The sequence below is a fragment of the Pinus tabuliformis genome, chromosome 9, assembly GCF_031772625.1.
Source record: "Pinus tabuliformis cultivar Carrire ecotype Pingquan chromosome 9, CPIR1, whole genome shotgun sequence".
Lineage (NCBI taxonomy): Eukaryota > Viridiplantae > Streptophyta > Pinopsida > Pinales > Pinaceae > Pinus > Pinus tabuliformis.
Window position 1 is genome coordinate 1472657402 of NC_142307.1, and position 25425 is coordinate 1472682826.

The 25425-nt window shown below is 35.4% G+C and overlaps 1 pseudogene; it reads right to left on the bottom strand.

Moving 5' to 3' along the window:
• Window positions 1–2024: 2024 nt before the first annotated feature.
• Window positions 2025–25425, bottom strand: part of LOC149154174 (exportin-T-like) — a 31301-nt pseudogene continuing 7900 nt past the window's right edge.

Sequence of the window (25425 nt, forward strand, 5' to 3'; positions counted from 1 at the left end):
GAAATACCCAAGTCCTGCATGAAGAGGCAATTCCTCCACCTTGAAGGGGTTTATAATACCTTGGCCATTAATGCCAAGGCCCTTCCCCTCATAGCCCATTCTCTTTAAGATTTTGGAGATGATACTTGTAGTATGTTTTTAAGGAATGACAAAATCATCATTAGGAAAGGTACATGAAGCTGAAGAGTCACTTTTTACCTCAAGGCAGTTATGTTGCAACTTTTCCAAAGCTTCGTCCTTGGCTTGCTTCTGGCGTAGCAACTTTGTTTCTCCTTTTCAGCTTCCTGTAGGAGTCTCCTTAGCTCAATATTCTCTACTTGAATTATTTGGTTGATCTCCTCAAGTTCCTGGAGCCATGCCGAATTTGGTGTCCCTTTCACCTTCGGTACAATATCTATTGAGGCCTTTGTTTCATCGCTTGAATCAGAACCTAGATCGACAGGTCCATCCGCCGCGATCTTCCTTTTGTCATCGGAATCTGACCCCAGGTCAATTGGTCTATCTTGGGTAAATCCCGCAGCTGTGACCTTCGCGTCTTCCTCTAATTCAGACTCGTGATCATGTTGCAGGGTGGCAGTTGTCTTCTGCCTCTCGCTTTTTTCATTCCCCCTAGGCCTCAGCTCAGGGTGTCGTTTCCAACAATTCTCTTCGTCATGTCCCTCTTTCTCACAATGTGTACAAGAGGGCTTTGCTCCTCTTCTCTTGGTTTCAGCGACTCTCTTTGGGTGGTCATTTTGTTAATGCCTCCCCTTGCTCTCATGATGCATGGCCTTCACACTGGCCTCATCGATAGTAGCAGGCTAAAACAATAATAATGAATGCCTTATGTAATTATGTAAAGAACTTATATATTTGGTTACAGTCTCTAGTGAATCTAATGGACTACTCATATTCAATGCTTGTTTCCTAAATTCTTTGGTGAAGTTTTGCACATTTTGACCCTTGCTTTGCCTTAGATGTTTCTATTCCATTAATTCTTTTTGTTTACATCTCAAAGGGTAAAACTAATTCTTCAATGCATAAATAAAATTTGACCATGAGGAAAGAAGGTTACCCATTTTTTCTCCGCCTTGCAATCTTCTATCCCACCAAATGGAAGCGGTGCCACTTAGTCAAAGGGATGCAAACTAGATCTTTTCCTCATCTTCTTCGATCTGTTGGATCCGATAGTAGACCTCAATCTACCTAATCCAATTATTCAGCATTTTTGCATTACACTCTCCAACATACATAGGCAAGTCAAACTTTACATCTAGTTTAAGGAAATGTTTCTTAGATGTGTGTCTGGAGTCACGATTGGAGTGATGAGAACTATCACTTGAAGAAGGAGAGGGAGGGGGATCTTCTCCACCATCTCCTTGATGTGCCAATCCGCGATCATCTATATCTTTCTTCTCATGCTGGAGGGCCTTCTCGTACTCTGAAAATAGTTTATCCACTTTCTCTGCCATATTGTAGAATACCTTTCAGAAATTATGTTCCTCTTCCCAACGAGCTTCTTCATTGGCCATGTTTCTTCTTCACTGTGCACGTTCTGCTTCAGGATCAAAGGAATTAAGCATTCCTTCTCCTTTTCACAGCTTTTTCTGGGTTAGCATAAACTCATGAAATTTGCATCTACAAAGACCTGCTTCGATACCAAACTTGATCCAAGATCTTTTACTTATAGATGCATCAAAATTACATATAATAGAGTTAATTAACCATGGAACTTAAAAAGCACATAAACAATGCAAAAATAATCAGAAGAACATAAAACCATGACACAATGATTTTATTACGAAGTTCATCCAATTTGGATTACGTCTCCGGGCCCTACTCAAAAGTGGGGAGGCCTTCTTTTTATTAGTGGCATAAAAGAGATAAAAGTACAAGCAACAAGAAATTCCAACCCTTATACCTCCAAGGTCATGGATGGGTAGAGAATGGAGAGACCAGCTTTAGAAACAGATAGTACCACTGAAGTTTTGGTGAAAAATAGTGCAAAAACGCCTATCCAAACTCCAAATTTGGATAATCGGGCATTATGCAACCTTCTCGGAACCTCCTTGTTGCTCAAGGCGAGGTTTTTCCCTGTTGCCAGGGTCAGGGTCTACTGTGTGCAATAAAGTCTGAGTATTCGGCCAGTCCTCTCCGTTTTCTCCTGACACAAATAGTAATATATATAAGCATGGCAACATCCCTCAAAATTGGGGCAGTTCCAATATAAGAACCCAAGCTAGCAGGCGAAACCGGGCCAGAAGTATTCACGAAAACAACCTTACCGCAATAGTGAAGCCCCTTTCCAAAAATGCAACCTATTTCAACTGCTCATGAGTCTTGATGGAGGGTTTATTAATGCTTCCAACTTATCAAAGGACAATCCAAGCCAAGACATAGGCATCCTGCGATAACCATGGACCCGACAGGAGTGTTAACCATAGAACATAATATTTCACATCCGACAATCCCATTGAAATCGCAATTGGCATCTATCACAAAGTCGCAATCAACGCTTTTCATTGTGGCTTTTTTATAACACCATCCCCATTCCTATGATTTGAGATATGCGATAACATCACATCGCAACTGGGTCTTCACCGAGGCCAATATACCTTTTTGTTTCCTCTATCAGCCGGCGATATGCGATATCACAATTGCAACCAGTAACACTAGGGACAGATTCTCCTTAAGCCACTCCTCTTTTCACTGATATACAATATGCGAGACCCAGTGGCAACCTCCCATGTGGTGCTCCCTCATTCGCTGAAGCTTTTCCATGTCATCTTCTCCTGCCCCCTGGACAAGTCAAACTCAAACTTTGACTTTCTCTAACTTTGTCATCTGGACTCGAATTTGAGTGACGTTTGCACCATTGGAATCAAGATGACGAGCACTTCAATCAGATGCTAATTTTATACAGATTCTACCACTTTGAGTTTTGAGCCTTTTACTATGCCACTGGTACTTTTATGGAGATCCACCTGGATCATCATAAAAGTTGTATGACTTGCAGAACCACTTCCACATCGTCGCACGAGTAGATCAATTTGAGAACAAAAAAATATACAAAGTTTGTCAATATTAGTGCTTTTTACACACCGCAAGAGTGGCAAGACTTTATCCACTTGTTCAAGTAGTACTGAGGTGTATTCGTGTGGATGTATGATGAACTCAAAACTTATGACATGAAAATTATATAGCATCTAATTTTGATCAAAGAAGGGGCGAATCCATTCCAACAAAATTTGCGGAAGGTACATCCATGCTTGAGCCTCTCATTCAAAAGGAGTTAAGAAAGTTGTTGGATACACGGATCATATACAAAGTGGGACATTCTACCTGGGTATCAAACTTAGTCCTAGTAAGGAAGAATTCTGGGGAAATCTGCTTGTGTGTTGATTTTTGTAATTTGAACTGCACCTCAGACAAGTATAACTACTATGTGCTATCTATGGAACAGTTACTACAAAAAATATTAGGGTAAAAAATGTTTCCTCTATTGGATGGGTATTCAAAATACAACTAGGTTCTAGTCTCAGAGCCTGGCAGACTCAAAAGAACATTCCACACAAAGTGGGGCACATTCTCAAGAGAATTCCATTTTGGTTTATTAATGTCGATGTGAAATTATAATGCACCATGGGCGTCATCTTTCGTGGATTTATTGGACAGAGTATAGTGGTCTATCTTGATGATGTCACGATGTTATCCAAACGGAGATCTGATCACATACGCCACTTGAAGAAAAATTTTGAGTGATGTCGCAAGTACGGGATATCTCTTAATCCCAAGAAGAGTATCTTTGGAGTGTCTGAGGGTAACATCTTGGGCCATATCATTGCTAAGAGTGGGATTAAAGTATACCTTGAGAGGGTCAAAGAGATCACGCAAATTCCCTTCCCAGTGAACAAGAAAGCTATGCATTTCTTCTTAGGGAAAATCAACTTCCTCCCAAGATTCATCTCTGATTACACTCAGATTGTCAAGTGAATTAAAGAGATGGTTAAGAAGGATATGGTTTATAAATGGGATAAAAGGGAAAAGTATGTGTTTTATTGTATAAATCAAGCTATTGTAGAAGCACTTGCACTATATAGCCCAGATTTCAGCAAATATTTTTTTCTCTACACCTTTTCTTTTGAAACTTATCTCATCGTCATGCTTACGCAAAAGGATGATCAAAACAATGAGTGGCATATATCCTTTATGAGCTCTAGTCTTTAAGGACCTGAACTCAATTATCACACCGTTGATAAACAAGCTTATGCGATATACAAGGCAATGAAGCACTTTCGAACCTATCCCTTGAAAAACCACTGTATTGTCTTTGTTCCACACCCAACATTTAGATCATTGTTTGTTTAACAAGAGATGGGTGAGAGAAGAGCAAACTAGATGACTGGTTTACAAGAATATGACTTAGAGTTCAAACCAATTCACACAATCAAGGGCCACGGTTTGTTTCGACTAACAGTAGAAGCAGTGGATGCAAAGGAAGAAGAAGATATTTTGGGATGTGAGCAAGAAATAAAAATGTAAAATGTCGAACAAGACTCCCCCACTACCATAACAGACTCTTGGTATGCAAATGTGCAAAAATACCTTAAGCATGACACCGTGACCTCCCATTTATCCACACATCAAAATAGGGCAGTTAGACTCAAAGAATTATATTACCAGTTAGTGCATGGGGTTATTTTCAAAAAGCATCACAATGGAGTATTTCTTAGGTGTTTGGAATCACATGATTCAAAGAAAGCACTGCATGATCTCCATGACAGACTAGTCAGGGGAAATTTCATGGGTAACTGTTAGGTCCTTATAATACTAGTGATTCCCCCATTACTATTTTCATTGTATCCATTATTGTTATTGTTGTGCCCCTATTGTCCCCATAATGTTATTATTGTGCCCCATAGAATCCCTATATTGTTATTTTTGTGCCTTTATATTATTATTGTTAGGTCGGCTTAGTTATATTGTGACCCCTTAGACTCCTATATATAGAAAGGAGATTTTGTCATTTGAATCATCCAAGAATTGTTCATTTGTGTAATGTAAAGGATGTTGCCCCCTCGAAGAGGCTGAATTCTAAGGCATTGATCTATCTTTTCTATCTTTTTGTGAGTTGGTTTCATAACATTTGGTATCAGAGGAAACCCAAAGATTATTGTAAGTGATAGAGATCCCATTTTCACTAGAAATTTTTAGACAAAATTATTTTCTTGTCTTGGTACTCAGTTAGCTCATAGCTCATCTTATCATCCTCAATCTTCTGGGCAAACTGATATGGTAAACAAATGTTTGGAAGGATATCTTCGTTGCTTTGTATATGATAATCAGACACAATGGGTCAAATGGTTGCCTCTGGCTGAATGGTGGTATAACACTTCCTTCCATGCTGCAACAAAAATGACCCCATTTATGGCACTTTATGGATATCATCCACCATCCATCACATCATATTTAAGAGAAAATTCTAAGGTTCAAGTAGTGGAAGATCACATCGAGCATCAGCAACAAGTTCTCCAACTCTTAAAGGATAGCCTCACCTTGGCATAGAATAGAATGAAACAACAGGCAGATTCGCAATGAAAGGATTTTTGATGTAGGTGATTGGGTATTCCTATGGCTACAACCATATAAACAAATGTCCATCAAGTAAGCTAAGAAGGATAATAAATTATCACCAAAGTATTATGGTACGTACAAGGTGTTGGAAAAGATAGGTACTATGGCATACAAATTGGAGCTTCTTGCAGCTTCTAGAGTGCACCCAGTTTTCCATGTTTCATGCTTAAAGAAGGTTATAGGTGACAAGATTCTAGTTCAAACAATATTTCCAGAACTTGATGAGGAAGGAAAAATCATATTGGAACCTGAAGCAGTCAAAGAAACAAGAACTCGACAGCTACGAAATCGATCAATTTCATAGTATCTCATAAAGTGGAAGAACTTACCCATTGAAGATTCCAAATGGGAGGATGAGAATTTTATACAGAAGCCTCCATAACTACTCAAGCGTTGAGGACAACACTTTTTGAAGGAGAGGGGCATGTTAGGTCCCTATAATACTAGTGATTGCCCCATTACTATTGTCGTTGTATCCCTTATTGTTATTGTTGTGCCACTATTGTCCCCGTATTGTTATTATTGTGCCCCATAGAATCCCTCTATTGTTATTTTTATGACTTTATATTATTATTGTTAGGTCGACTTAGTTATATTGTGACCCCTTAGACTCCTATATATAGAAAGGAGGTTTTTTCGTTTGAATCATCCAAGAATTGTTCATTTGTGTAATGTAAAGGAGGTTGCCCCCTCGAAGAGGCTAAATTCTAAGGCGTTGATCTATCTTTTATATCTTTTTGTGAGCTGGTTTCATCTCAGTAACACAACTGTGCATAAAGCTATGTGGGAAATTTTTTACTGGCCTACATTATTCAAAGATGTTCATGCTTATGCTCACAAGTGTCTGGTATTTCATAGGCGTGCTAGCTGAAACAAGAAATCAACCACCCCATTGCATTGTATCACAAGGAAAGAACCCTTTCAATAGTGGGGATTGGATTTTATTGGAGAAATATTTTCGCATTCATCAAAGCAACACCATTATATTCTCACTTTCATTCACTAATTTGCATTGTGGACAGAAGCAGATCTTCTTAAACAGGTAAATGATCTAGAAGTCATCAATTTCCTTCAACAAAATATCATCTCCAGGTTTGACATTCCTACTTCACTTGTTTTGGATAATGCAACATATTTCTCATCGCTAAAAATCTATGATTTTGCATTAGAAAAATGGAATTTTATTGAAGCATTCAACTAATTTTTATTTGTAGGGGAATGGTCTTGTTGAATCTACAAATAAGAACCTTATTTGTATCATAAAAAAGACCATATTCTATGAACAAAGGAACTGGAACTTCGCTTTGGTAAATGATTTATGGGCTGACCGAGTCATGCCAAATCCCTCTCTAAATACTTCCCCTTACTTCCTGGTGTATGGAAAAGAAGCCATCCTCCCTCCTAACATTTAGTTTCCCACTATCCAACTTTTGCAAGAATCCCAAGGCAAGCCCTATTTATTAGTGCATCATAGGATGAACACTCTTCACAAGTTGTAGGAAGAAAGGTTGAAAGCAAAAGAAAGATTTTCACTTCATCAGAATCATATCAAGAGGTGGTTGGACAAGAAGTTTGCAGGGAAGAATAACTTTAGTGTGGGCGACTTAGTCTTGAAGTGGAAAAAATTCCATGAGGACAAAGGCAAACACACTAGATTTCAATCCCTATGTATTGGTCCATTCACAGTCCACGAAAATCTTGGTCAACACATGTATCATCTGCAATCACTTAATGGGAGGATTGACTCTCTCCCCGTCAATGGCCACAACTTAAAACATTTTCAATGAAAACCCGAGGTTATGCCCTACACTATGTACATAGTACTTTCTTCTTTGTTTTATTTTGGTTTTGTTTTCTGTATGTGTCATGTAAATAAATTTTGCATGTCAACATGTTTCTTGGCTTCTTTATGTGTGGTTGAGTTAAAAGAGAGTGTTGTGACACTTCAACATTTGGCTAACCTTATGTCCATCTTCCTTGTCTTGGTTATATATTTTGGTTGATGAAGTTTCGATGGAAAATACGATCCGTTTGCAAGGAGAATTTTGGTTAAACCATGAACCTCTGTCTATTTAGGAAAACCTCATACCCACACTTGGTTTTTATGTTTTCATGTTGTCACGCCTATCCAATTAGTAGAGGAGGAGAAGGGGAGCAAACCTAAAGCAGAGGTCTCTATATGCTTCTCTTATGGAACAAACTCTTCTTCTCTCAATAAGTCTGGATCCCTCTTCCGCCCATAAAATGAATAAGTGCCAATGCAAAGTTCTGTAAAATAAATAAATAAAGGCGAAACAAGAGAAAGGCTTCCTATATAGAGAGGTGAAGAAAACAAATCTATCGGGGTACTTTCTAGGCTCGTTGGAAGTAGAGCAATGTTTATGTTCCTATAGTGACTCCACAGGGAAACTATCCCGGCCTACTAGTAGTGGAGAAACACCAGAGATGAAAAAACATACTCTGAAAATATTAAGCTCGCGAACTTCACTACCCTTCCGAAATCGAAACTTTTTGATATCGCTAAATCTTATGATGTGTTCAACCGAGAAAGGTATAGAGGGGACCATGTTTATTCACAAGGTAAGTGGGGATACCAAGGTAACCTACATGATGAATCAATACTCCCCGAAGAAACAAGGCCTTGCATAGAAGATCTAACCAAGGTAGAGAAACTAGAATTCTACAAGTGTGTCACCAAGTTTTTTCATTGCTACAACAAACTCCAAAATTTTGGTTTACGCTCAATTTCAAATCCTTCTTTGGTCTTGTACATTTTTGTTCCAAAATTTAAAAATCATTTCATGTGTTTTCTTGAGGAGTTTTTGTCCCCTTTGCAAGATAGGAAAAATGTCGTCTTTTCGCATGTCGGTTGTCGCATCATGTATAAAAGCCTGTTCTAGTGGTTTCAAGAGGTCACCTTTGTGCAAATGATTTTTTTGACCATGTAAACATTTGTTGCACTCATTTCCAAAGTTTTAAGCATTGTCGTACAAGTGTTGTGACGGTCATCGCAAATTGTATCTTAAGTGTCGCACTTGTTGTAAAGTGGTCGGAAAGTTGTCACATAGAGGGAAGTGTATTGTCATGTGTCCTGGAAGACCTATGTTGTTTCTTCATCAAGTATTCTAAGTGTGTGATCACAGTCAAAGTTTTATCACTGTTCACATCAACCTCACTAATCTTGCACTTAGTCATTTTCTGGAAATCTTTTCGACCAAGCAACCTAGCTTCACCCGGCCTCCCTAAAATACGCATTGCGCAATCTCAGTCCTCAGTTGTGACCTTACCTCTTGTCACTATGAAATGTGCAATTTCTTCCTCCCAGAACTGATGTACTATGCAGTTTCTGTGCTCAAGCCCTGGTCTTGCCCCCCCAGAACTACACAATTTTTTCTCCCAGCCCGTCCTTAACTGTGCATTGGATAATCTATAGCTTCAAGCTCATCCTTGATCTCTTGAACTACATAGTTGTGCAATGGCCTAACCTCTCTTGTCTCCCAGAACTGAGCAATGTCTTGACCCAGTGCTCATCCCCTGAGCCTGCCACATTGACCCTGGGAATTGTGTAGTTTTTCCTCTCAGCTAAGCTTGAACTGCAGACTGTGTATTCTTAAGGCTCAAGGCTCCCCTTGCCTCCCTAAATTGCACAGTCACAAAGCCCTTTTCCCAGTCTTCACTAATACAAAATGGGTAATAAATTTCTTTAAAAATGACTTAAATTTGCATATAAATTACCATTTTTCAGTCAATGACCAATAGTGGCTAATTTATAGTATCTTATAACATGACCAAATTTTATTTGTATTTAGCTTAATCATTAATTGGTTGTCTCAATTTTATCTTCTAGTAGTATACTTAGACATAAATTTGGTTATTGATTTAGCTGTTAATTTCCACAATTAATGACCAAATACACAACAAGATATATTACTACATGATCACCTGAGAAACCAATTAATAACCTAAAAAATTTGACCAAAATGTTGGTCACATTATTAAACACTATAAATTAGCTACTAATAGTCATATATATGCAAATTTTAGTCATCATTTGAAACCAATTAATGACTGGAGAAATATGACTAAATTTTGGTCATGTTATAAGGTACTATCAATTAGCTACTAATAGTCGTATATATGCGCAATTTAGTCATCATTTGTAATAACAAATTTATCATTTACAATAGTAATTTATCGTTTTTTGGTAGTTTCATATTCATTATATAAACGACTGATTTAGTATTTTATATTCATTTCATTTACTTTCATTAATAATCATTATAAATGACTAATTTAGTCGTCATATATTGATTTTATTTTTATTCATCATTAATCAATATAAACTAATAATTTAGTAGTTTTAGATTGATTTTGTGTGTTCATTATTAATCAACATAAATCAATTAGTATGATTTTGCGACTAAATTAAAAAAATGTCATACGATGTGCATGTTCATCTAATATGAAAACAAAAGTTACATATGTTAATTACAATACTAAATAATACCAGGTACAACTAAAAATAAGTTCAACCACATAAATTATATCATATGAAATATCAAGTATTACAATATGAGTTTCCAACTTAATATTGGTTGGACTACAATTTACACATGAAATATTGTTTTATCACTTCACAACATTATCATTGTGTTGTCTATGCATTACAGGTGAATTTATCAACTCTAAATACTTGACCATCAATTTGTATGTGTTTGTCGCATGAAAGATATTGGATTTAGGGGTATCACTAGACTGGGTCTCTTCTCTCTCTCTCTCTTTCTACATTTGACTTGACTAATTTTTTATTGTTCTCCTCTTTCTTCAATTCCTGCTTCTCACCATCAATAATGAATTCCTCTTTTGAAAATGAAAGAAGACATAATGCAAGGTATAAGACATGAAAGACATGAACACTAGGATATAAATGAAAGTATACTATAAGGATTTGTACAACATATAACTCAACATCATCAATGTTAATGCCATTTCCCCTCATAAAAGAAAGAAACTTGAACAAGTTTTCTTTAGTTGGGCGGTAGTGGCCACTATGTGGCCAAATGACCTGTATAAACGAAGTAAATTAAACGTCACCATAGAAAATAACACCTTAGGAACTTAGTATTCAACCTTTAAGAAAATATTAGGCACAATCATGTCAACTAAGTTACATGCTAAAAAATCCAGGTTGTAAAAATCTTGTGAAAACAAACGGAAAGAAAAAAACAATATATAATAAATAATGTATGACAACTAGCTAGAAAATTGCATCATAGAAGAAAAAAAATATCCTATGGTTACCCACACATGTTCCATATGTTGGCTCCTCCAAAAAATTCATTGTAAAGGATTACCAAAATTGGACTTCTTTCTCTGAATGGATTTTCCCAACTGCCTCTTTGCCAATTGTCTTTGTGAAAGTGGATTTGTTGTGTTGGCCATCTATTTCCAGTGATAATATTAGCATTATTTGCACTAAGATCTAGTTTTTTTTTAGATGAATCATTTGTAATTTTACTACTATTAGAAGTTTATACTCAACAACTCAAAATAATTTCCATGGAAGAACATGTTTTAAGCTAAATAGGATTATGCTCAAAACAATGTAATTCTCTTTATGTCCACACATTCATTTTGAGTGGTATCAGTCGGGCTATGTATGAAGGGTGCAAAGCGCCAAGGTAATACAGGGAATTAAATTACACATAAGATTCAAGAAGAATGGATCTTAAAGAGATATGAGTTTCTATACAAGGATCTGTTGTTGAATGATTCCCACGAAAAATAAATCCCAACTTTAATCTTCCATATTAATGATGACTCTTACCATAGAAAATTTTAGGGGCGAATGTTCGCCGTTTGGCGAAATTAAGGGGTTTTATCTTTTTAGTGGGCGAATATTTTGTATCATAGTACATTTTTACAAATCACCTCAAATAGCCCAACTTATTTTAAGGGAGAGGGTAAAAAAGGTAAATTTAGCCCTTGAAATTAGGAGTTACAACCTTCCATTCGCCCATTTTCAAGAATAGGTTTTATTTAAGTGAATCCTATGGGCCAAAGGCCCAAATACCATATTTATAAAAAAGGTATGGTAAATTAATAAAAATATAAATAAATGAGAGGTATGGTAAAGAAATAAAACATTTTTTATATTTATTCCATAAGTCACCTTATATACATGCAAGGGTGTAAACAAATAAAAATATAAGTAAATTGGAGGTATGGTAAATAAATAAAAATATAAATAAACTAGACGCATGGTAAATAAATAAAACCTCTTTCTATATTTAGTCCATAACCCTCATTCTATTTATGAAGGCTCAAGAAAGAGGTTTTATTTAAGTGAATCCTATGGGCCAAATACCATATTTGTAAAAGAGGTATGGTAAATTAATAAAAATATAAATAAACGAGAGGTATGGTAAACAAATAAAACATTTTTTTATATTTACTCCATAAGTCACCTTATATTTACGAACACTCAAAAAATGCATTATATTTAGGTGAAACCTACAGGAAAAATACTATGGTACAAATACCATGGACTAGATTGTTATTAATACCATGCAAAAAAACATTATTAACCCTAATATTAGTATTAATAAAAATAAAAATGGCACATGGTATTGACCCATGGTATTCACCAAAATGGCACATGGTATTGACCCATGGTATTCACCTGGAATGTAGCCTATTTAAATGGGGGAATTAAACCAGCATAGATCCATCTTTACTGGATCTACTAACCCCCGAGAGGTATCAAATATCATAATATGCAAACTAGCATAGAGTGAAAAAATATTTGATCCGATCAAGACTAAAAATGGATGTTGTAATTTAATGTATGTTAAACATTTTAGCTTGGTTAAAATAAAAAATAAAATAAAAATCAACTATTAATTTATTAATTTTTATAAATTACTAATAGTAATTTTTAAGCTCTAGGTTTATGATAACCCATGGTATTGACCCATGCTAATACCATGGTATTCATGTGAGCATAGACTATTTAAAGGGGAAATTCTATCATCTTAGATCCATCTTAATTCTCAGTCTACCAAGTGCTCAGAGGGATAAATAGATTTCATCCCCCTAAGAGTGGTAGATGTGGAGTTAAGATGGATATAGGTTGGTTTTTATGATAATGAAGATATTAAATAGACTTAGGAAATTATATTGTAAAAACATCTTAAGGTGAATGGTTAAAGCATAGACATTGGACAAGTATATTTGTATACTTCTATTTTAAACTGAAACAAATCTAGGCTAAAAGGAATGGATTGATTGCACTAGTCATCCTTCTATAACTTTCCAACATATGCTGGAGTAAACAGATTGTAATTTGGGTAATTTTTCTAATTGCAAACAGGAACATACTTGTGTATTGGCAGGGTGGTTACGAGGTCCCTAGAAGTGATGAATTTGAATTTTCTTGGTTTTATATATAGTATTAGGTTTTTTCTCATGCTTTCTGTGAATGCCACGGGTGAATTTTATCCTACACCCACTAGGTTATCGATATGTAATTTCGGTAATTTTGATTTCAAAAGATATTTTAAAGAAATGCAATGATTTCATTTGTGTATTCAATAAACACAAGATTTTATAATTGAGTAAAATATTCGCCATGCCTGGTGAGAGATTAGCCAAAAATTTATATATACATATCATATTATTGATAAAATCGCCTTCCATTTTTCCTATATACCATGGAGATTCGCCCATTTATTATATATGTAAATTTAGGGGGGGGTTTTAAAATTTTCCCTGACTCTTACCAATAACATTATATGTTGTTAGACATCTTATGCAATGTCAAGTAGATTTGAAGGCATAATATAATGAAATGAATCAATGACATAAGAATAAATATATTTGTAAAATTCAATATAAACCACGAAGACAAGATTCCAATTAGGGAATCTTCATCCCCATAAACATATGCATTCCCCTAAACAACCAATTTCTTCATGATCCAAACACACTTTACAAGAAAACGAGAAAAAGAAAAGCATAAATACAATATTGCTAAATTTTGTCAAAATTTACAAGAAAAATATCATAGAACCCATTAACATCAAGACCTCATGATCCAAGCCAAAAAAATCAATAAATGATAAAAAAACATTAATAATATATTTGTAAATGCAACAAGTGACTAGAATGTACAAGGCTAGAATATGTAAATATCATCTCAGAGCATAAGGCCAAAATCAAGCCTTGTCAATCTAAGATAATTCACATGAAGACATAGAACAACAACCCAACGCATTCTGGACAGAGGAGACTAAGGAGAGCAGGAAGTTCAAGCACATAATTATACTTTCAAGGGTAGGATTTATGTGATCCCATTCCCCAGAATATCTTTATAACAACATTGCATGCTACTATTTATATAATTTGAATACATGTTATAATAAACATCACAAACAGTGAATAGAAAAAATGAAATGAAAGGAAAAACTATATGTCCTTTGAAACTTCTTACCTATTCATCCTCTTCAGAATTTGCAAAATAAGCTCCCACAGATTCTAACCTGCACTTAACATGGACAATAGGACCCAACTTAGACCCGTCTATGCCTTTAGTGATCCCACTGGGAGCCTTCATATACATAGCTCCTTTATACATCTATCCATATGTTTCATTGCTATAGAAATAATCAAAGAGTTCTCCACATAGAACACAAACACTCTATTTTCCATTAATAGACACTGCCACTTTCTCACTATCTTTTTTATCCAAAGTTTTTTTCCACAGGGGAAAAAGTAGAAACAACCTCAGATGTTGACACATTTTTTCCACTGAGCCATTCCTCAGCACTCACAAATCATTTTTGAGACACTAATTGTGGTGATTTTTCTTATTACTCTTAGATACAGTTCAATTTTGAGACACATGCCAATCCATGTGATTGTTGTGCTCTTATTGAAACTTGAAGTGAAAACCACATGTTGTGCAATGTTCGGGAAAATCCTTATACAATGCATGAAGAAAAAATCACAATGAACTTTGAGTCTATCTGAATTGAATTGAGCTCCAATGATATCTTTAGTAGCAGTCAATGCTTCAACTAGAATAGACTTTGGAGGTGTTTCATTCAAGGATGGCATTAGAAACAATGATGGCATAGTAGAAATGGTAGGTATACTTGAATTTTTATCTAAGGATCTATTTGGTATTACAACCAAAGAAACAAGTATAGATGGATTAGAAGAAGAGACAACTAAAATTTTGCACTTATTACACCCTGTGCCATCAGTAACCATAAAAGAGACGACACATTTCCTATCAAAGATGGTAATTTGGTGTATGAAGTTGTCAAATGTGATGTTGATGCTACCACTTGTTAGGTGGACTAATCCCTCTTTTCGACAAGAATGATCTCCCTATACATCAAATAAATCTAGTAACAAGCAACAAAGAACTGCTACCTTTCCCTCGCTTACGATTGACTGAAACAAACAATATGAGAGAGGTCACTTACCATTTAATCGAAATGTTTGATGAAGTCCCTTTTAGTGCCTTTGACCATTCGCTTCTCCTCGATTCTTTATAGATCATTCCAGTGCTTCCCACAACTTCCCCATGATTTCCTAAATGAGATCTACATAGACAAAAACATATACAAGATAAAAGCATCTGGTATATATCATAAAGGATAAATAAACTAATAAACTAAATAATATATCATAAATTGATCAATATGAAATCATAACCTATGTGGGTGATAAAGGAATCACACAAATGATATCAAATTAGACATAATTGGGAAAGAATAAGTGATTTAATATTAACAGGATGGAGAATAAACTTACAACCTCAAAGTCTTGATGTTATAATTCTCTTCTCACAATCTCCAACCCTCTCCTTGAATGAATAACCTCCTAGCCTTATTTATGTAGCATAATTTTACTTCCAACAATCCTCTTCAATCCTTATACCTGTGTTAGATTTATAGGCCAAGACATGGAAGTTTGGGATCCATTTCCCAGGGGATGAAATCCACAAATGGTTGGATATGGATTCCACAAAGAGAGGGAGGTAGCTCCATAATTGGAGGGACCATAGCTGAATAAGCATCCATATGAACCTTGTTAGTTTGGAAATATTTGACTAACAATGCTTCTAGACTTTACTTTTTATTTTTGCATGTGTTAAGTCATGTGCATAGGCCACAGTGTAAGACAGAGCTCACTTATGCACAATTTCTAATAGATTTTTTGTGTATGCACAAAAATTGACTAGGGAACTGTGCAAGAAGCCAAAATAGGTTTTTAAGCCTTGGGGTTGAAGAATTTCATTTTCTTTGGGATATTTTGGGTTCTATCCTTGCAAGGGGGTGATTTGGAACACATTTATAGATTTTGAAAGATCTAAGCCAATGGTCATTTTCCTAATGTGACAAAATGATATGTAACATATTTCCCCCTAAAGTGAAAAGTTAGAAGAGATGTTTGATGATTGAAGTACTTTATCATGCCAAGGTTTGGGTTAGAGATTGCAGTCAGAGACCTAAAAAAATCAATCAAATGTTACAATGCAATATATAATCATCGTTTAGGTAGATATTCCCATACTCAGAGTATAAATGTTTCAAATAACTAATATGAAAATAAATCTGAAGATCCATGTCAATAGGTGACATAGTATGGACGCAACCATCGATGGATCTATATTTACAATCATGAATATTTAATAAATCCAGGCATCCTAGATGGATGAAACTAGATCTAGGGTCTTGATCTCCATCTCACAATCCATCGTATGAATCTAGCCATGCGAGTGAATGTCTTGTAGTTGAGCATGGTAGAAACCAGTTTATTACTAGTCAGTGATGTGAATCGTTAACAAGTGTGAGAGAAACCACTAATAATGGTAATGGCTATCAAGGTACTTCTAGTACAATCTATGAAGTGTGAATAGATGTGCTGATGTCGAGCACTCATAGAATCATCCGATCGAAGGTCAATGATGATAACCTATCATTGAAGGTGAGAAACCTACCATTAAGGCATGTAGGCTCCATGGTACTAAAGGTTTCTAGATACACTTCCTACATAGTGAGTTGAATTCGATAGGAAGCGACCCGTCGCAGGAGGGACTACGACACGAAACTCATGTCAAGTTTTGAAGAATAGCAGTTTGTAGTAATCCAAGACTGATTCAGGGATGGTCGATGTGATTGAAGACTATGAATAACAAAGTAATTTTGACTGAGGTTGGACTTCTCTTGAACATATTGGTGACATGACATTCTGAATTGGAAGTATATGACTCAAAAAATAATACCCAAACCAACTAAAGACTTTCAATCAGGTATGGTAAACTAAGAGGCAAATAGATTTCCAAACCCAGACACAAAAGTGACAAAGTGTCATGTTCAAGAGCGACATACTTTCTTTTACAATATAAAAAGAAAGGTTCTTTCCCACCTTTCCCCTGCCATTATCGGCAAGTACCTCTTTATTTTTTACAAGCTTGAGGAGGATAACATATGCTTGTCTTGTAAGCTCATCCTTCAGATGAGTCCTTTGAAGTATTTTTAATGAACCCTAGGAAGGAGTGGTTCGGTTTCGTCATGATTGACGAGTCCTGCATTGTTTAAGTTTTATGAGTCTAGTGAAGGGGTAACTCGATGTCGTTTTCATATTTAAAGAGTTTGAATAGACATAAAACGAAATCTCATTCAGTTCTTTCAAAGTAAATTTTAACGAGCTCGGAGAAAGTAAAGCTTGATGTTTTTAATTTTTAGGGAGTCAGGAGGAAAACATAAGTAAAATCCACAATGTCCTTTTTCATAAATTTAGTCCCTCAAACCCAAAAAGGGTAAAATAATGTAGGAGAGAACTTTATTGACCGTGATTAGTCAATGTATACATTTTTTGTAAATAGTCTAGTTCAGTTTGTAAAAGGGGTAAACTTATACTGAATAGATAGTTGTTCATTTAATTTTATGAGTTCAAATAGTCAAATACTCGATGATTTTTTCATGTTTATGGAGTCTGAAAAGGGTGTAAAGATAACTCCTTGTTTTGATTTTTCTTAAGGTTTTAAAGAGTTTGAAAAAGTGATAAAAATATACTCTTATCACCAACTTTCAATTTAATTAACGAGCATGAAAATATATAAAGAAATCAACATTTTCATGTATGTTTTATGAGCATGAAAATATAGCAAAAGAAGCTCGGGATTTTCATGAGTTTAATGATTCTGGAGAATAATAACCGAAATGGAATCGAGATAAGTTTCATTTTTACACAATCTTGAAACAGAGAAAAACTATGCTTGAAAGTAGTTTCATTTTTACACAAGCTTGAAACAAACAAATATGCTTGAGATAGGTTTCATTTTTTTAAAAATCTTGAAATAGAGAAAAAATGTGCTTGAGAGTGGTTTTAATGCCCCCCAAGCATAACCTGCAGAGGTACATGCCCCCCCAAATTCATTTCATTCACCTAAGTAGACTACTAGTTACTAATAGGTGGATGGAATGAAGGTTCATTTACGAGATCAGATGAAAGAATCGACTCAACATTTACAAGATCTAGTTAAAGACTCAACTCAATTAGGGAAGAATTTGTTTCATTTTTTAACAACCTTGACATAGGAAAATAACTATGCTCATGGAAATTTGTTTCATCTTTTAATGAGGTTGGAATAGTAAAAGAACTATCCTCATGGGTACCTGTTTCATTTTTTAACGAGGTTGACACAGTAAAAGAACCATCCTAACATCATCTTGTTTCATTTTTTTAAAATGATCTTGGCATAAGACAAGGAACTCTGTATAGAGGCACTTGTTTCATTTTTTAACAAGGTTGACATAGTAAAAGAACCATCCTCATAATCAATTGTTTCATTTTTTAATGAGGTTCACATAATAAAAGAAGTATCCTCTCAGACACTTGTTTCATTCTTTTTATAATGATATTGACACAAGACAAGGAACTCTACTCAGGGGTTGTTTCATATTTATGCGAGCTTGAAATGAAAATAACTATGCTTGTGAGAACTTGTTTAATTTTTTAACGAGATTGACACAATAAAAGAACCATCCTCCTAGTCACTAGTTTCATTTTTTAACAAAGTTGACACGATAAAAGAACTATCCTCATGGAACCTTGTTTCATTTTTTAATGAGGTTGACACAGTAAAAGAATTATCCTCAGGGAACCTCATTTCATTTTTTAAGTAGGTTGACACAGTAAAATAACTATCCTCATGGCACTTTTTTCATTTTGTTTACGAGGTTGACATTGTAAAAGAACTATCCTCATGGGCACTTGCTTCATTTTTTTACAAGGTTGACACAGTAAAAGAACTATCCTCATGTGGACCTTATTAGGTGTACTAATCCCTCTTGCAGTCAAGAGAGATCTCCATATACCTCAAAGAAATCTAGTAACAAACAACAAATAACGACTACCTCTCCCTAGATTATGATTGACTGAAACAAACAATATGAGAGAGGTCACTTACCGTTTAATTGAAATTCCTAATGAAGTCCCTTTCAGTGCCTTCGACCATTCACTTCTCCTCGATGCTTTATAGATCATTCCAACACTTTCCACAACTTCCCCATGATGTCCTAAAGGAGATTTTCATAGATGGAAACATACACAATATCAAAGCATCCAATATATAATATAAAAGATAAATTAACTCAATCATATATCATAAATTGATCAATATGCAATCATAACCTAGGTGGGTGATCAAGGAATCCCACAAATGATATTAAAGAAGACATAATTGTGAAAGAACAATTGCTTTAATATTAATAAAATGGAGAATAAACTTACAACCTCAAAAGCTTGATGTTACAAGTCTCTTCTCACAATCTCCAACCCTCTCCTTGAATGAATAGCCTCCTAGCCTTATTTCTAGAGCATAAACCTACTTCAAACAATCCTCTTCAATCCTTAGACATGTGTTAGCTTTATAGGCCAAGAGGGGGAAGTTTGGGATCCATTTCCAAGGGATGAGATCCACAAATGGTGGGATAAGGATTCCACAAAGAGAGGGAGGTAGCTCCATAATGGGAGGGACCAGGGTTGAATATGCATCCATTCAAAGCTTGTTAGTTGGAAAATATTTGACTAACAACACTTCTATACTTTAATTTTTATTTTTACATGCATTAAGTCATGTGCGCAAGCCACAGTGTAAGACAAAGTGCACTTATACGCAATTCCTAATGGACTCTTCTGTGTATGCATAAAAATTGACTAGGAATTGCGCAAGAAGCTAAAAATAGGTTTTTGAGCTTTGGGATCTAGGAATTTCATTCTCTTTGGGATAGTTTGTGTTATAGCCTTGCAAGGGGATTATTTGGAACACATTTATAGATAGCGAAAGATACAAACCAATGGTCATTTTCCTAATGTGACAAAATGGTGTGTAACACCAATAATGAAGCTGGTGGTGGGCCAAAAGATGGAGGAGGTTTCCCTCCTCCTAAAACCCCGAAAGATAAGTTATTGGGAAATACAAGAAGTAAAGTAGGCCTTGATGCTAATATTGAATTAGGATTCATCATGCTACTACCCATAACAAATCCCATTGTTTGGGATGCTCCATAACTTAACCATGATTGTTGTGGAGGTTGGGATTGCATTAATTCTTGAGACAAATTAATCCATTGAAATTGAGTAAGTAGAATTGGTTTTACTTCCTGAGGTATTGGTAACTACTGTGGAATTTGGTTACCTTGTGAAAGGTTATGCAGTAATTGATTCAACAACTTCCATTTTCAAAAGGAATTTGGTCTAGTAGTATGATAGGTCCCGAGTTCATTTCTTGGAATGCCCTGCTCTCTCTCATTTTTTGGTAATGGATGACGCATTCTCTCTCATTTATTTTTGTCATGTAGATTTACCAAGAAGGTATGGACAACCACTGTAAAATATATAGCTCCTAGAATCCAATAGCCAACACACATCCTTAGAAAAAATTATTCAAGGCCCAAAGCTTACATGGAATCTTTCATAAGAAAACCCCTTTTTAAAAGGGTTTGGAAAGCCCTCTTGAAAATAATATCTTGGAAAGTTTGGTTGGCTTGAAATAGAGATACCTATCAAGAGGATCATTCCCAACCCATGATTGTAGCAGAAAAATAAATTTCCTTGCTCTCTAAACACCTCAACACCAAGAACCTCAAAATTTCTCAACCACAAGATCTAGACTGACAAGAAGAAAAATGGTTCTTCAAGTTTAACTTAAAAATCTCTAGCCCATACCTCTCTTCTCCCTACAATGTTTGGCAACTAAGGATACCTCATGAAGGTCTTGATCACTAGTTGAGATCCCAATAATGGTATGTTCTTTGTTTTGTTGGGGCTTCCAAGCATAATCCAAGGGTAGCAGGTGCAGAGGGGAGGTGCTAGTGCACCCTGAAGGACAAGAAGAAATAACATTTTCCTGGAGCCTAGGAAAAACCCCAAAAAACCAAGTGGAGGCCTATGCAATAATCAAGAAATAAAATAATAATATGCATTCAACATCAACAAGCTAAAAATTGTGGAAGAATCAACCTTGATAATCAATCATCTCCAATTTAACTCTCTCTCCTCAAACTCCAAACTGAATTGAAATTTCAAACATATTCACCTTGCTCTAAGTTTAGTGTTGGAATTCCACACCCTTCATGTGCTTAGATAAAATAACAAAAGGGTTGACTAAATAAAAAATTATTCCACGAGAAAGAAGGAAGGCAATCTAATAAAAAAGAGAGGGAACTCGAATCCCCAATCCCATAAGTAAGACTCATATGGCTATTGCCACGCTAAGTCATATGGTAGAATTGTGGCTCACACTAAAGAACTCATGCATCTCGATTATTTAAAATCTACTTCACATCATTTCCATTCACTCCTCCTCTCCCTTTGTATCTGGCATCATACTCTTCACAATAGGAAAATTCGAGTGTGAAATTAGTTATGACATCTATTCAACAGGTTAATCCAATGTTGTCAGATCCACCTAATTCAGTCGTTTCCTTGCTCATGCAATTCTCTGTGGATTATGAAGAGGTAGAGAGTCATTCTCTAGACTTTCCATTTCCAACACCTAAGTTTGTCTCTTCAATCAACACCTGGAAGCTCTGTGGTATCCCTGCTCTCGCCCTCTTCTAATTGGGGGGATGTGGGGTTTTCTCCAATATGGCATGTGCTCTGTGGTCTAACATTTCAAATAGATCCAGTGTGATCACGCACATATCCAAATCAAAAGAAACCTATGCATATTTAGAGTAATATGGACCACCTGTAACTGCAACATTCACAACCGATAGCTCAATGGTCCACCATAATGGACATGTAGAAAATCCTGTAGATTCATCAGTTCATGCAATGTACTAAATCATAGGACAAGAACCTACTTCTAATTTCAACTAGAGGAAGGTAATAGATTGATGAAAAAAATATGAACAAGAAGAAGATAAATCAATGACACATAACACAAGATGTATTTGGGGAAATGCACTCCTCAAAACCCTGCTATCGATATTGCATATATCAGAAATATGAGTGAATATACAAAGCTTGTTCTCACTAGAATAATTCCACAAGAGTATGCTCAACTCTCTCAGCTCACAAGCTATCTCTTGGCCAACACTTATCCAATTCGGTAGCTCTCCAAGCCCCTCATCTCTTGCGTAATTCCTATGATGAATATCCTGTATTTAGAGGGAATTCATGCTTCCAAAAATGCACAATCCAAACATAGGATAAATCTCTAATGCATGCATGATATTTACACTCCAGTAAATAATACAATTGATAATACATTGTCCATGCACTCTAGTATAAACTGGGTGTTTCTCAGAACATGAATGAGTTTCTCATGAGGGAATCTTTAGTTAACTGGAGTAGCACTAGTGCACCAACTGACTGTTAACTCTCTATTAGTTCCACAAATAGTTTGGAACTAATTTAACTGAAACTAGCTTAGTAAACTGAGTGATCTAATTTCCAACTCAATTTAAACTCATACCGGACCCCTAAAACTTAGGGATAACATATACATGAATACAAAAGGCTTCCAACTCGAAATTCCTGACCTAATTAAGTTAATTAAACTTAATTAACTATTTGCAAGTTTCTATGAGAATATAATTCGATTTTAATTCTCAGTTTAATTCAAGGACAAATTAAACTGGAATTTCTTGCTACCATTTCTCAATAGGACATAGTGATAAGTTAGCATCATCAACTTCAAAGGATGGAGGATGATATTAGTGCACTAAGAAGCCCAATTGAATAAATGAAGCTCTCAAGCCAACATGGTTCATAGTCTTACTCTTCTTCAACAAGTTGTGTTAGTTCTCCTCCTCCTCCTCCTCCTCCTCTTCTTTACCTAAATATAGAACCTCAGACTGTTTCTCCCCAAGATCAAGTCAGCAATCCCACTTACCAGTAGTTATATGCAAGTCAAAACTTGTCTTATCTTTGAATTTTTTTACACTATATTTACAACTGGGAACCTAGCTTACATTGTATTTTTGCTGATAAATTATGCAAAAGGTGGGCCTCTAGCCCTGTTAGGTGAACTCAAATAGAAGGAAAATTTTGATGTCCTTGGATGCAGATTAACATTAATACAAAATTCTTAAAAAAATCGTCATGCTCTAAATGTTAAAACAATGAGAAAATATTTTTTTTTGAAAACTAGTGCAATATGGGCATTATTTTGGATCAATGTTGCAAACATCTTGATTTATTGTGAAACAATTGTGAAATTATAATTTTTTTTGCCTAGACAATTTTTGCCAATTTTTACAGACATTTTGGTGGTATCTTAATTTTGTTGATGTTTGTAACATTGATTTGGATAGAGAGCACGTATATTTCCCCAACAACCATTGAGGAGTGTCTCCCATATCTCCCATTTTTTAGCGAGAAGTGTCTAGGGAGATGTGTGAAACTCCTCACATGTACTTTCAAACTTCCCCATGCAACAACCAACACCCAAGGGATGATGAAACATAGGGTACTTGTCCCCCTAAGATGGGGGAAAGTTCCAAGGAAACATTGTATGAAAGGTAGGCACAAGACATGGTTATGGAGGTAAATATTAATCTCCAAAGATGAATTGAAATAATGGTAGTCATCAAGACAGGGCTATGATGGTTGTTTATAGCATGCAACAATTAGAGCCTTATACAAGCTTCACCTAGAATTTTATTCCTTGAGACCAAGCATATAGTCTTTAAAGATATATTTAAAAGAGAGCTAAAATGATGTATTTATAATTGAGAGACACTTATATTAGAACTTCTAAAGGATTACTTGGAAAACTTTCTTCTAGAAATTTATTTATCATCTCACAAGATGGCTTTCCCCACCAATTCCCTTCAGTTGAGTGTTTCAAAACGTGAAATATAGCATGCACAACTCAGAATTACTAAGAGAAGGTCATGCATGCCCAAATTGATGTACTTATAACTAAGAAACAATTATCTTAGAACTTCTAAATGGTTACTTGGACAAATTTCTTCTAGAAATTTCTTTATGGTCTCATAAGATAGATTTTCCCACCAATTCCCTTCAGGTGAGTGCAATGAAATGTAAAATCTAGCATGCATAACCCAGAATTACTAGGAAAAGTCACACATGTCTTAATTCATATTAGAAAGAAGTATAATGTTGTGTTAACAAATCACACAAATAATTAAGAGTGTTTCCCTTCCTAATTTTTCCCAATTTTCTCAACGAGCATAAGGTTAGGAAACCCATCTACAATGAGAAAAAACCCATCAGCCCAATACATCTTTAGATATTTGAGTTATTAGTTTCTTACATGCATCACCATTATCCATTGCATATTAACATATTTCATTAAGCTACAAGATTTGTGTATATGTTAGTGTTAACACAACCATATTCCCTTCATTACAAAGCAATTTATTAGTATTTTGTGTACATCTCCATTCTTGAATGCACATTATCAGACTTCATCAAACTACAAGATTTTTCAATACCTTAGGGGTAACAAACCGCATTCCCTTCATTACATGGAAATTTTATAATGTATTTTGCCAAAAAACCTGCAGCCAACTAGTGGAACTCTTTAAACTTAAGGAAAAACCACTCGCTAATTCATCAAATAGCCTTGCATGGAAAGAACTGAATAAAAATGAAAAAGGAAAAGGTGACAACATAAAGAGACCAAAAAGAGCCTTCTTTCATAATTTTATATTGATTTTAAAAATGGCCATGGTATTTATTTGCAAAGATGTTATTGAACATCAAGAGGAGACAGAGAGAACTAGATTAAATACCTAGAATGTTTCGAATGTTCTTGACAAGGAAGTGAAGATCCATAGAATAAAGAAAGAATAAAAAATGCAACTGGTAGGACAAGAAAAAACCTCGCTTTCCCTGAAGGAGCATTTACATTCCCAACATTTTCCACAAGCTCCAGTGCCTCTGAAGCTAAAAAGTATATTTCTCCCAGAAGGATCACTTTAGATGCAAGTCCACCAAGTGTTGGTCTTACCACACGATAACCTAGCATGAAAACCACAAGAAGAAGAAGGTGGGATACAGTCTTCTTAACAACTCCGAATGTAACTGTCCAAATAGTGTTATCCATAGGCCTGTGTCCAGTAGCGTTAAAATTTGCATATTCAAAATACAACATAGCCATTTCACACATGCCAAGATCAATTACTAGGGTAATATAGTTTTGAAGTTGTAATATATCTTTCCAAAAATAGGCATACTAGAAAAACCAGACGAGTCCAAGCATAAGGTAAGCCAATGACATGAAGCCATACAATTTCAAGAAGGGGGCCATCCTCCCAG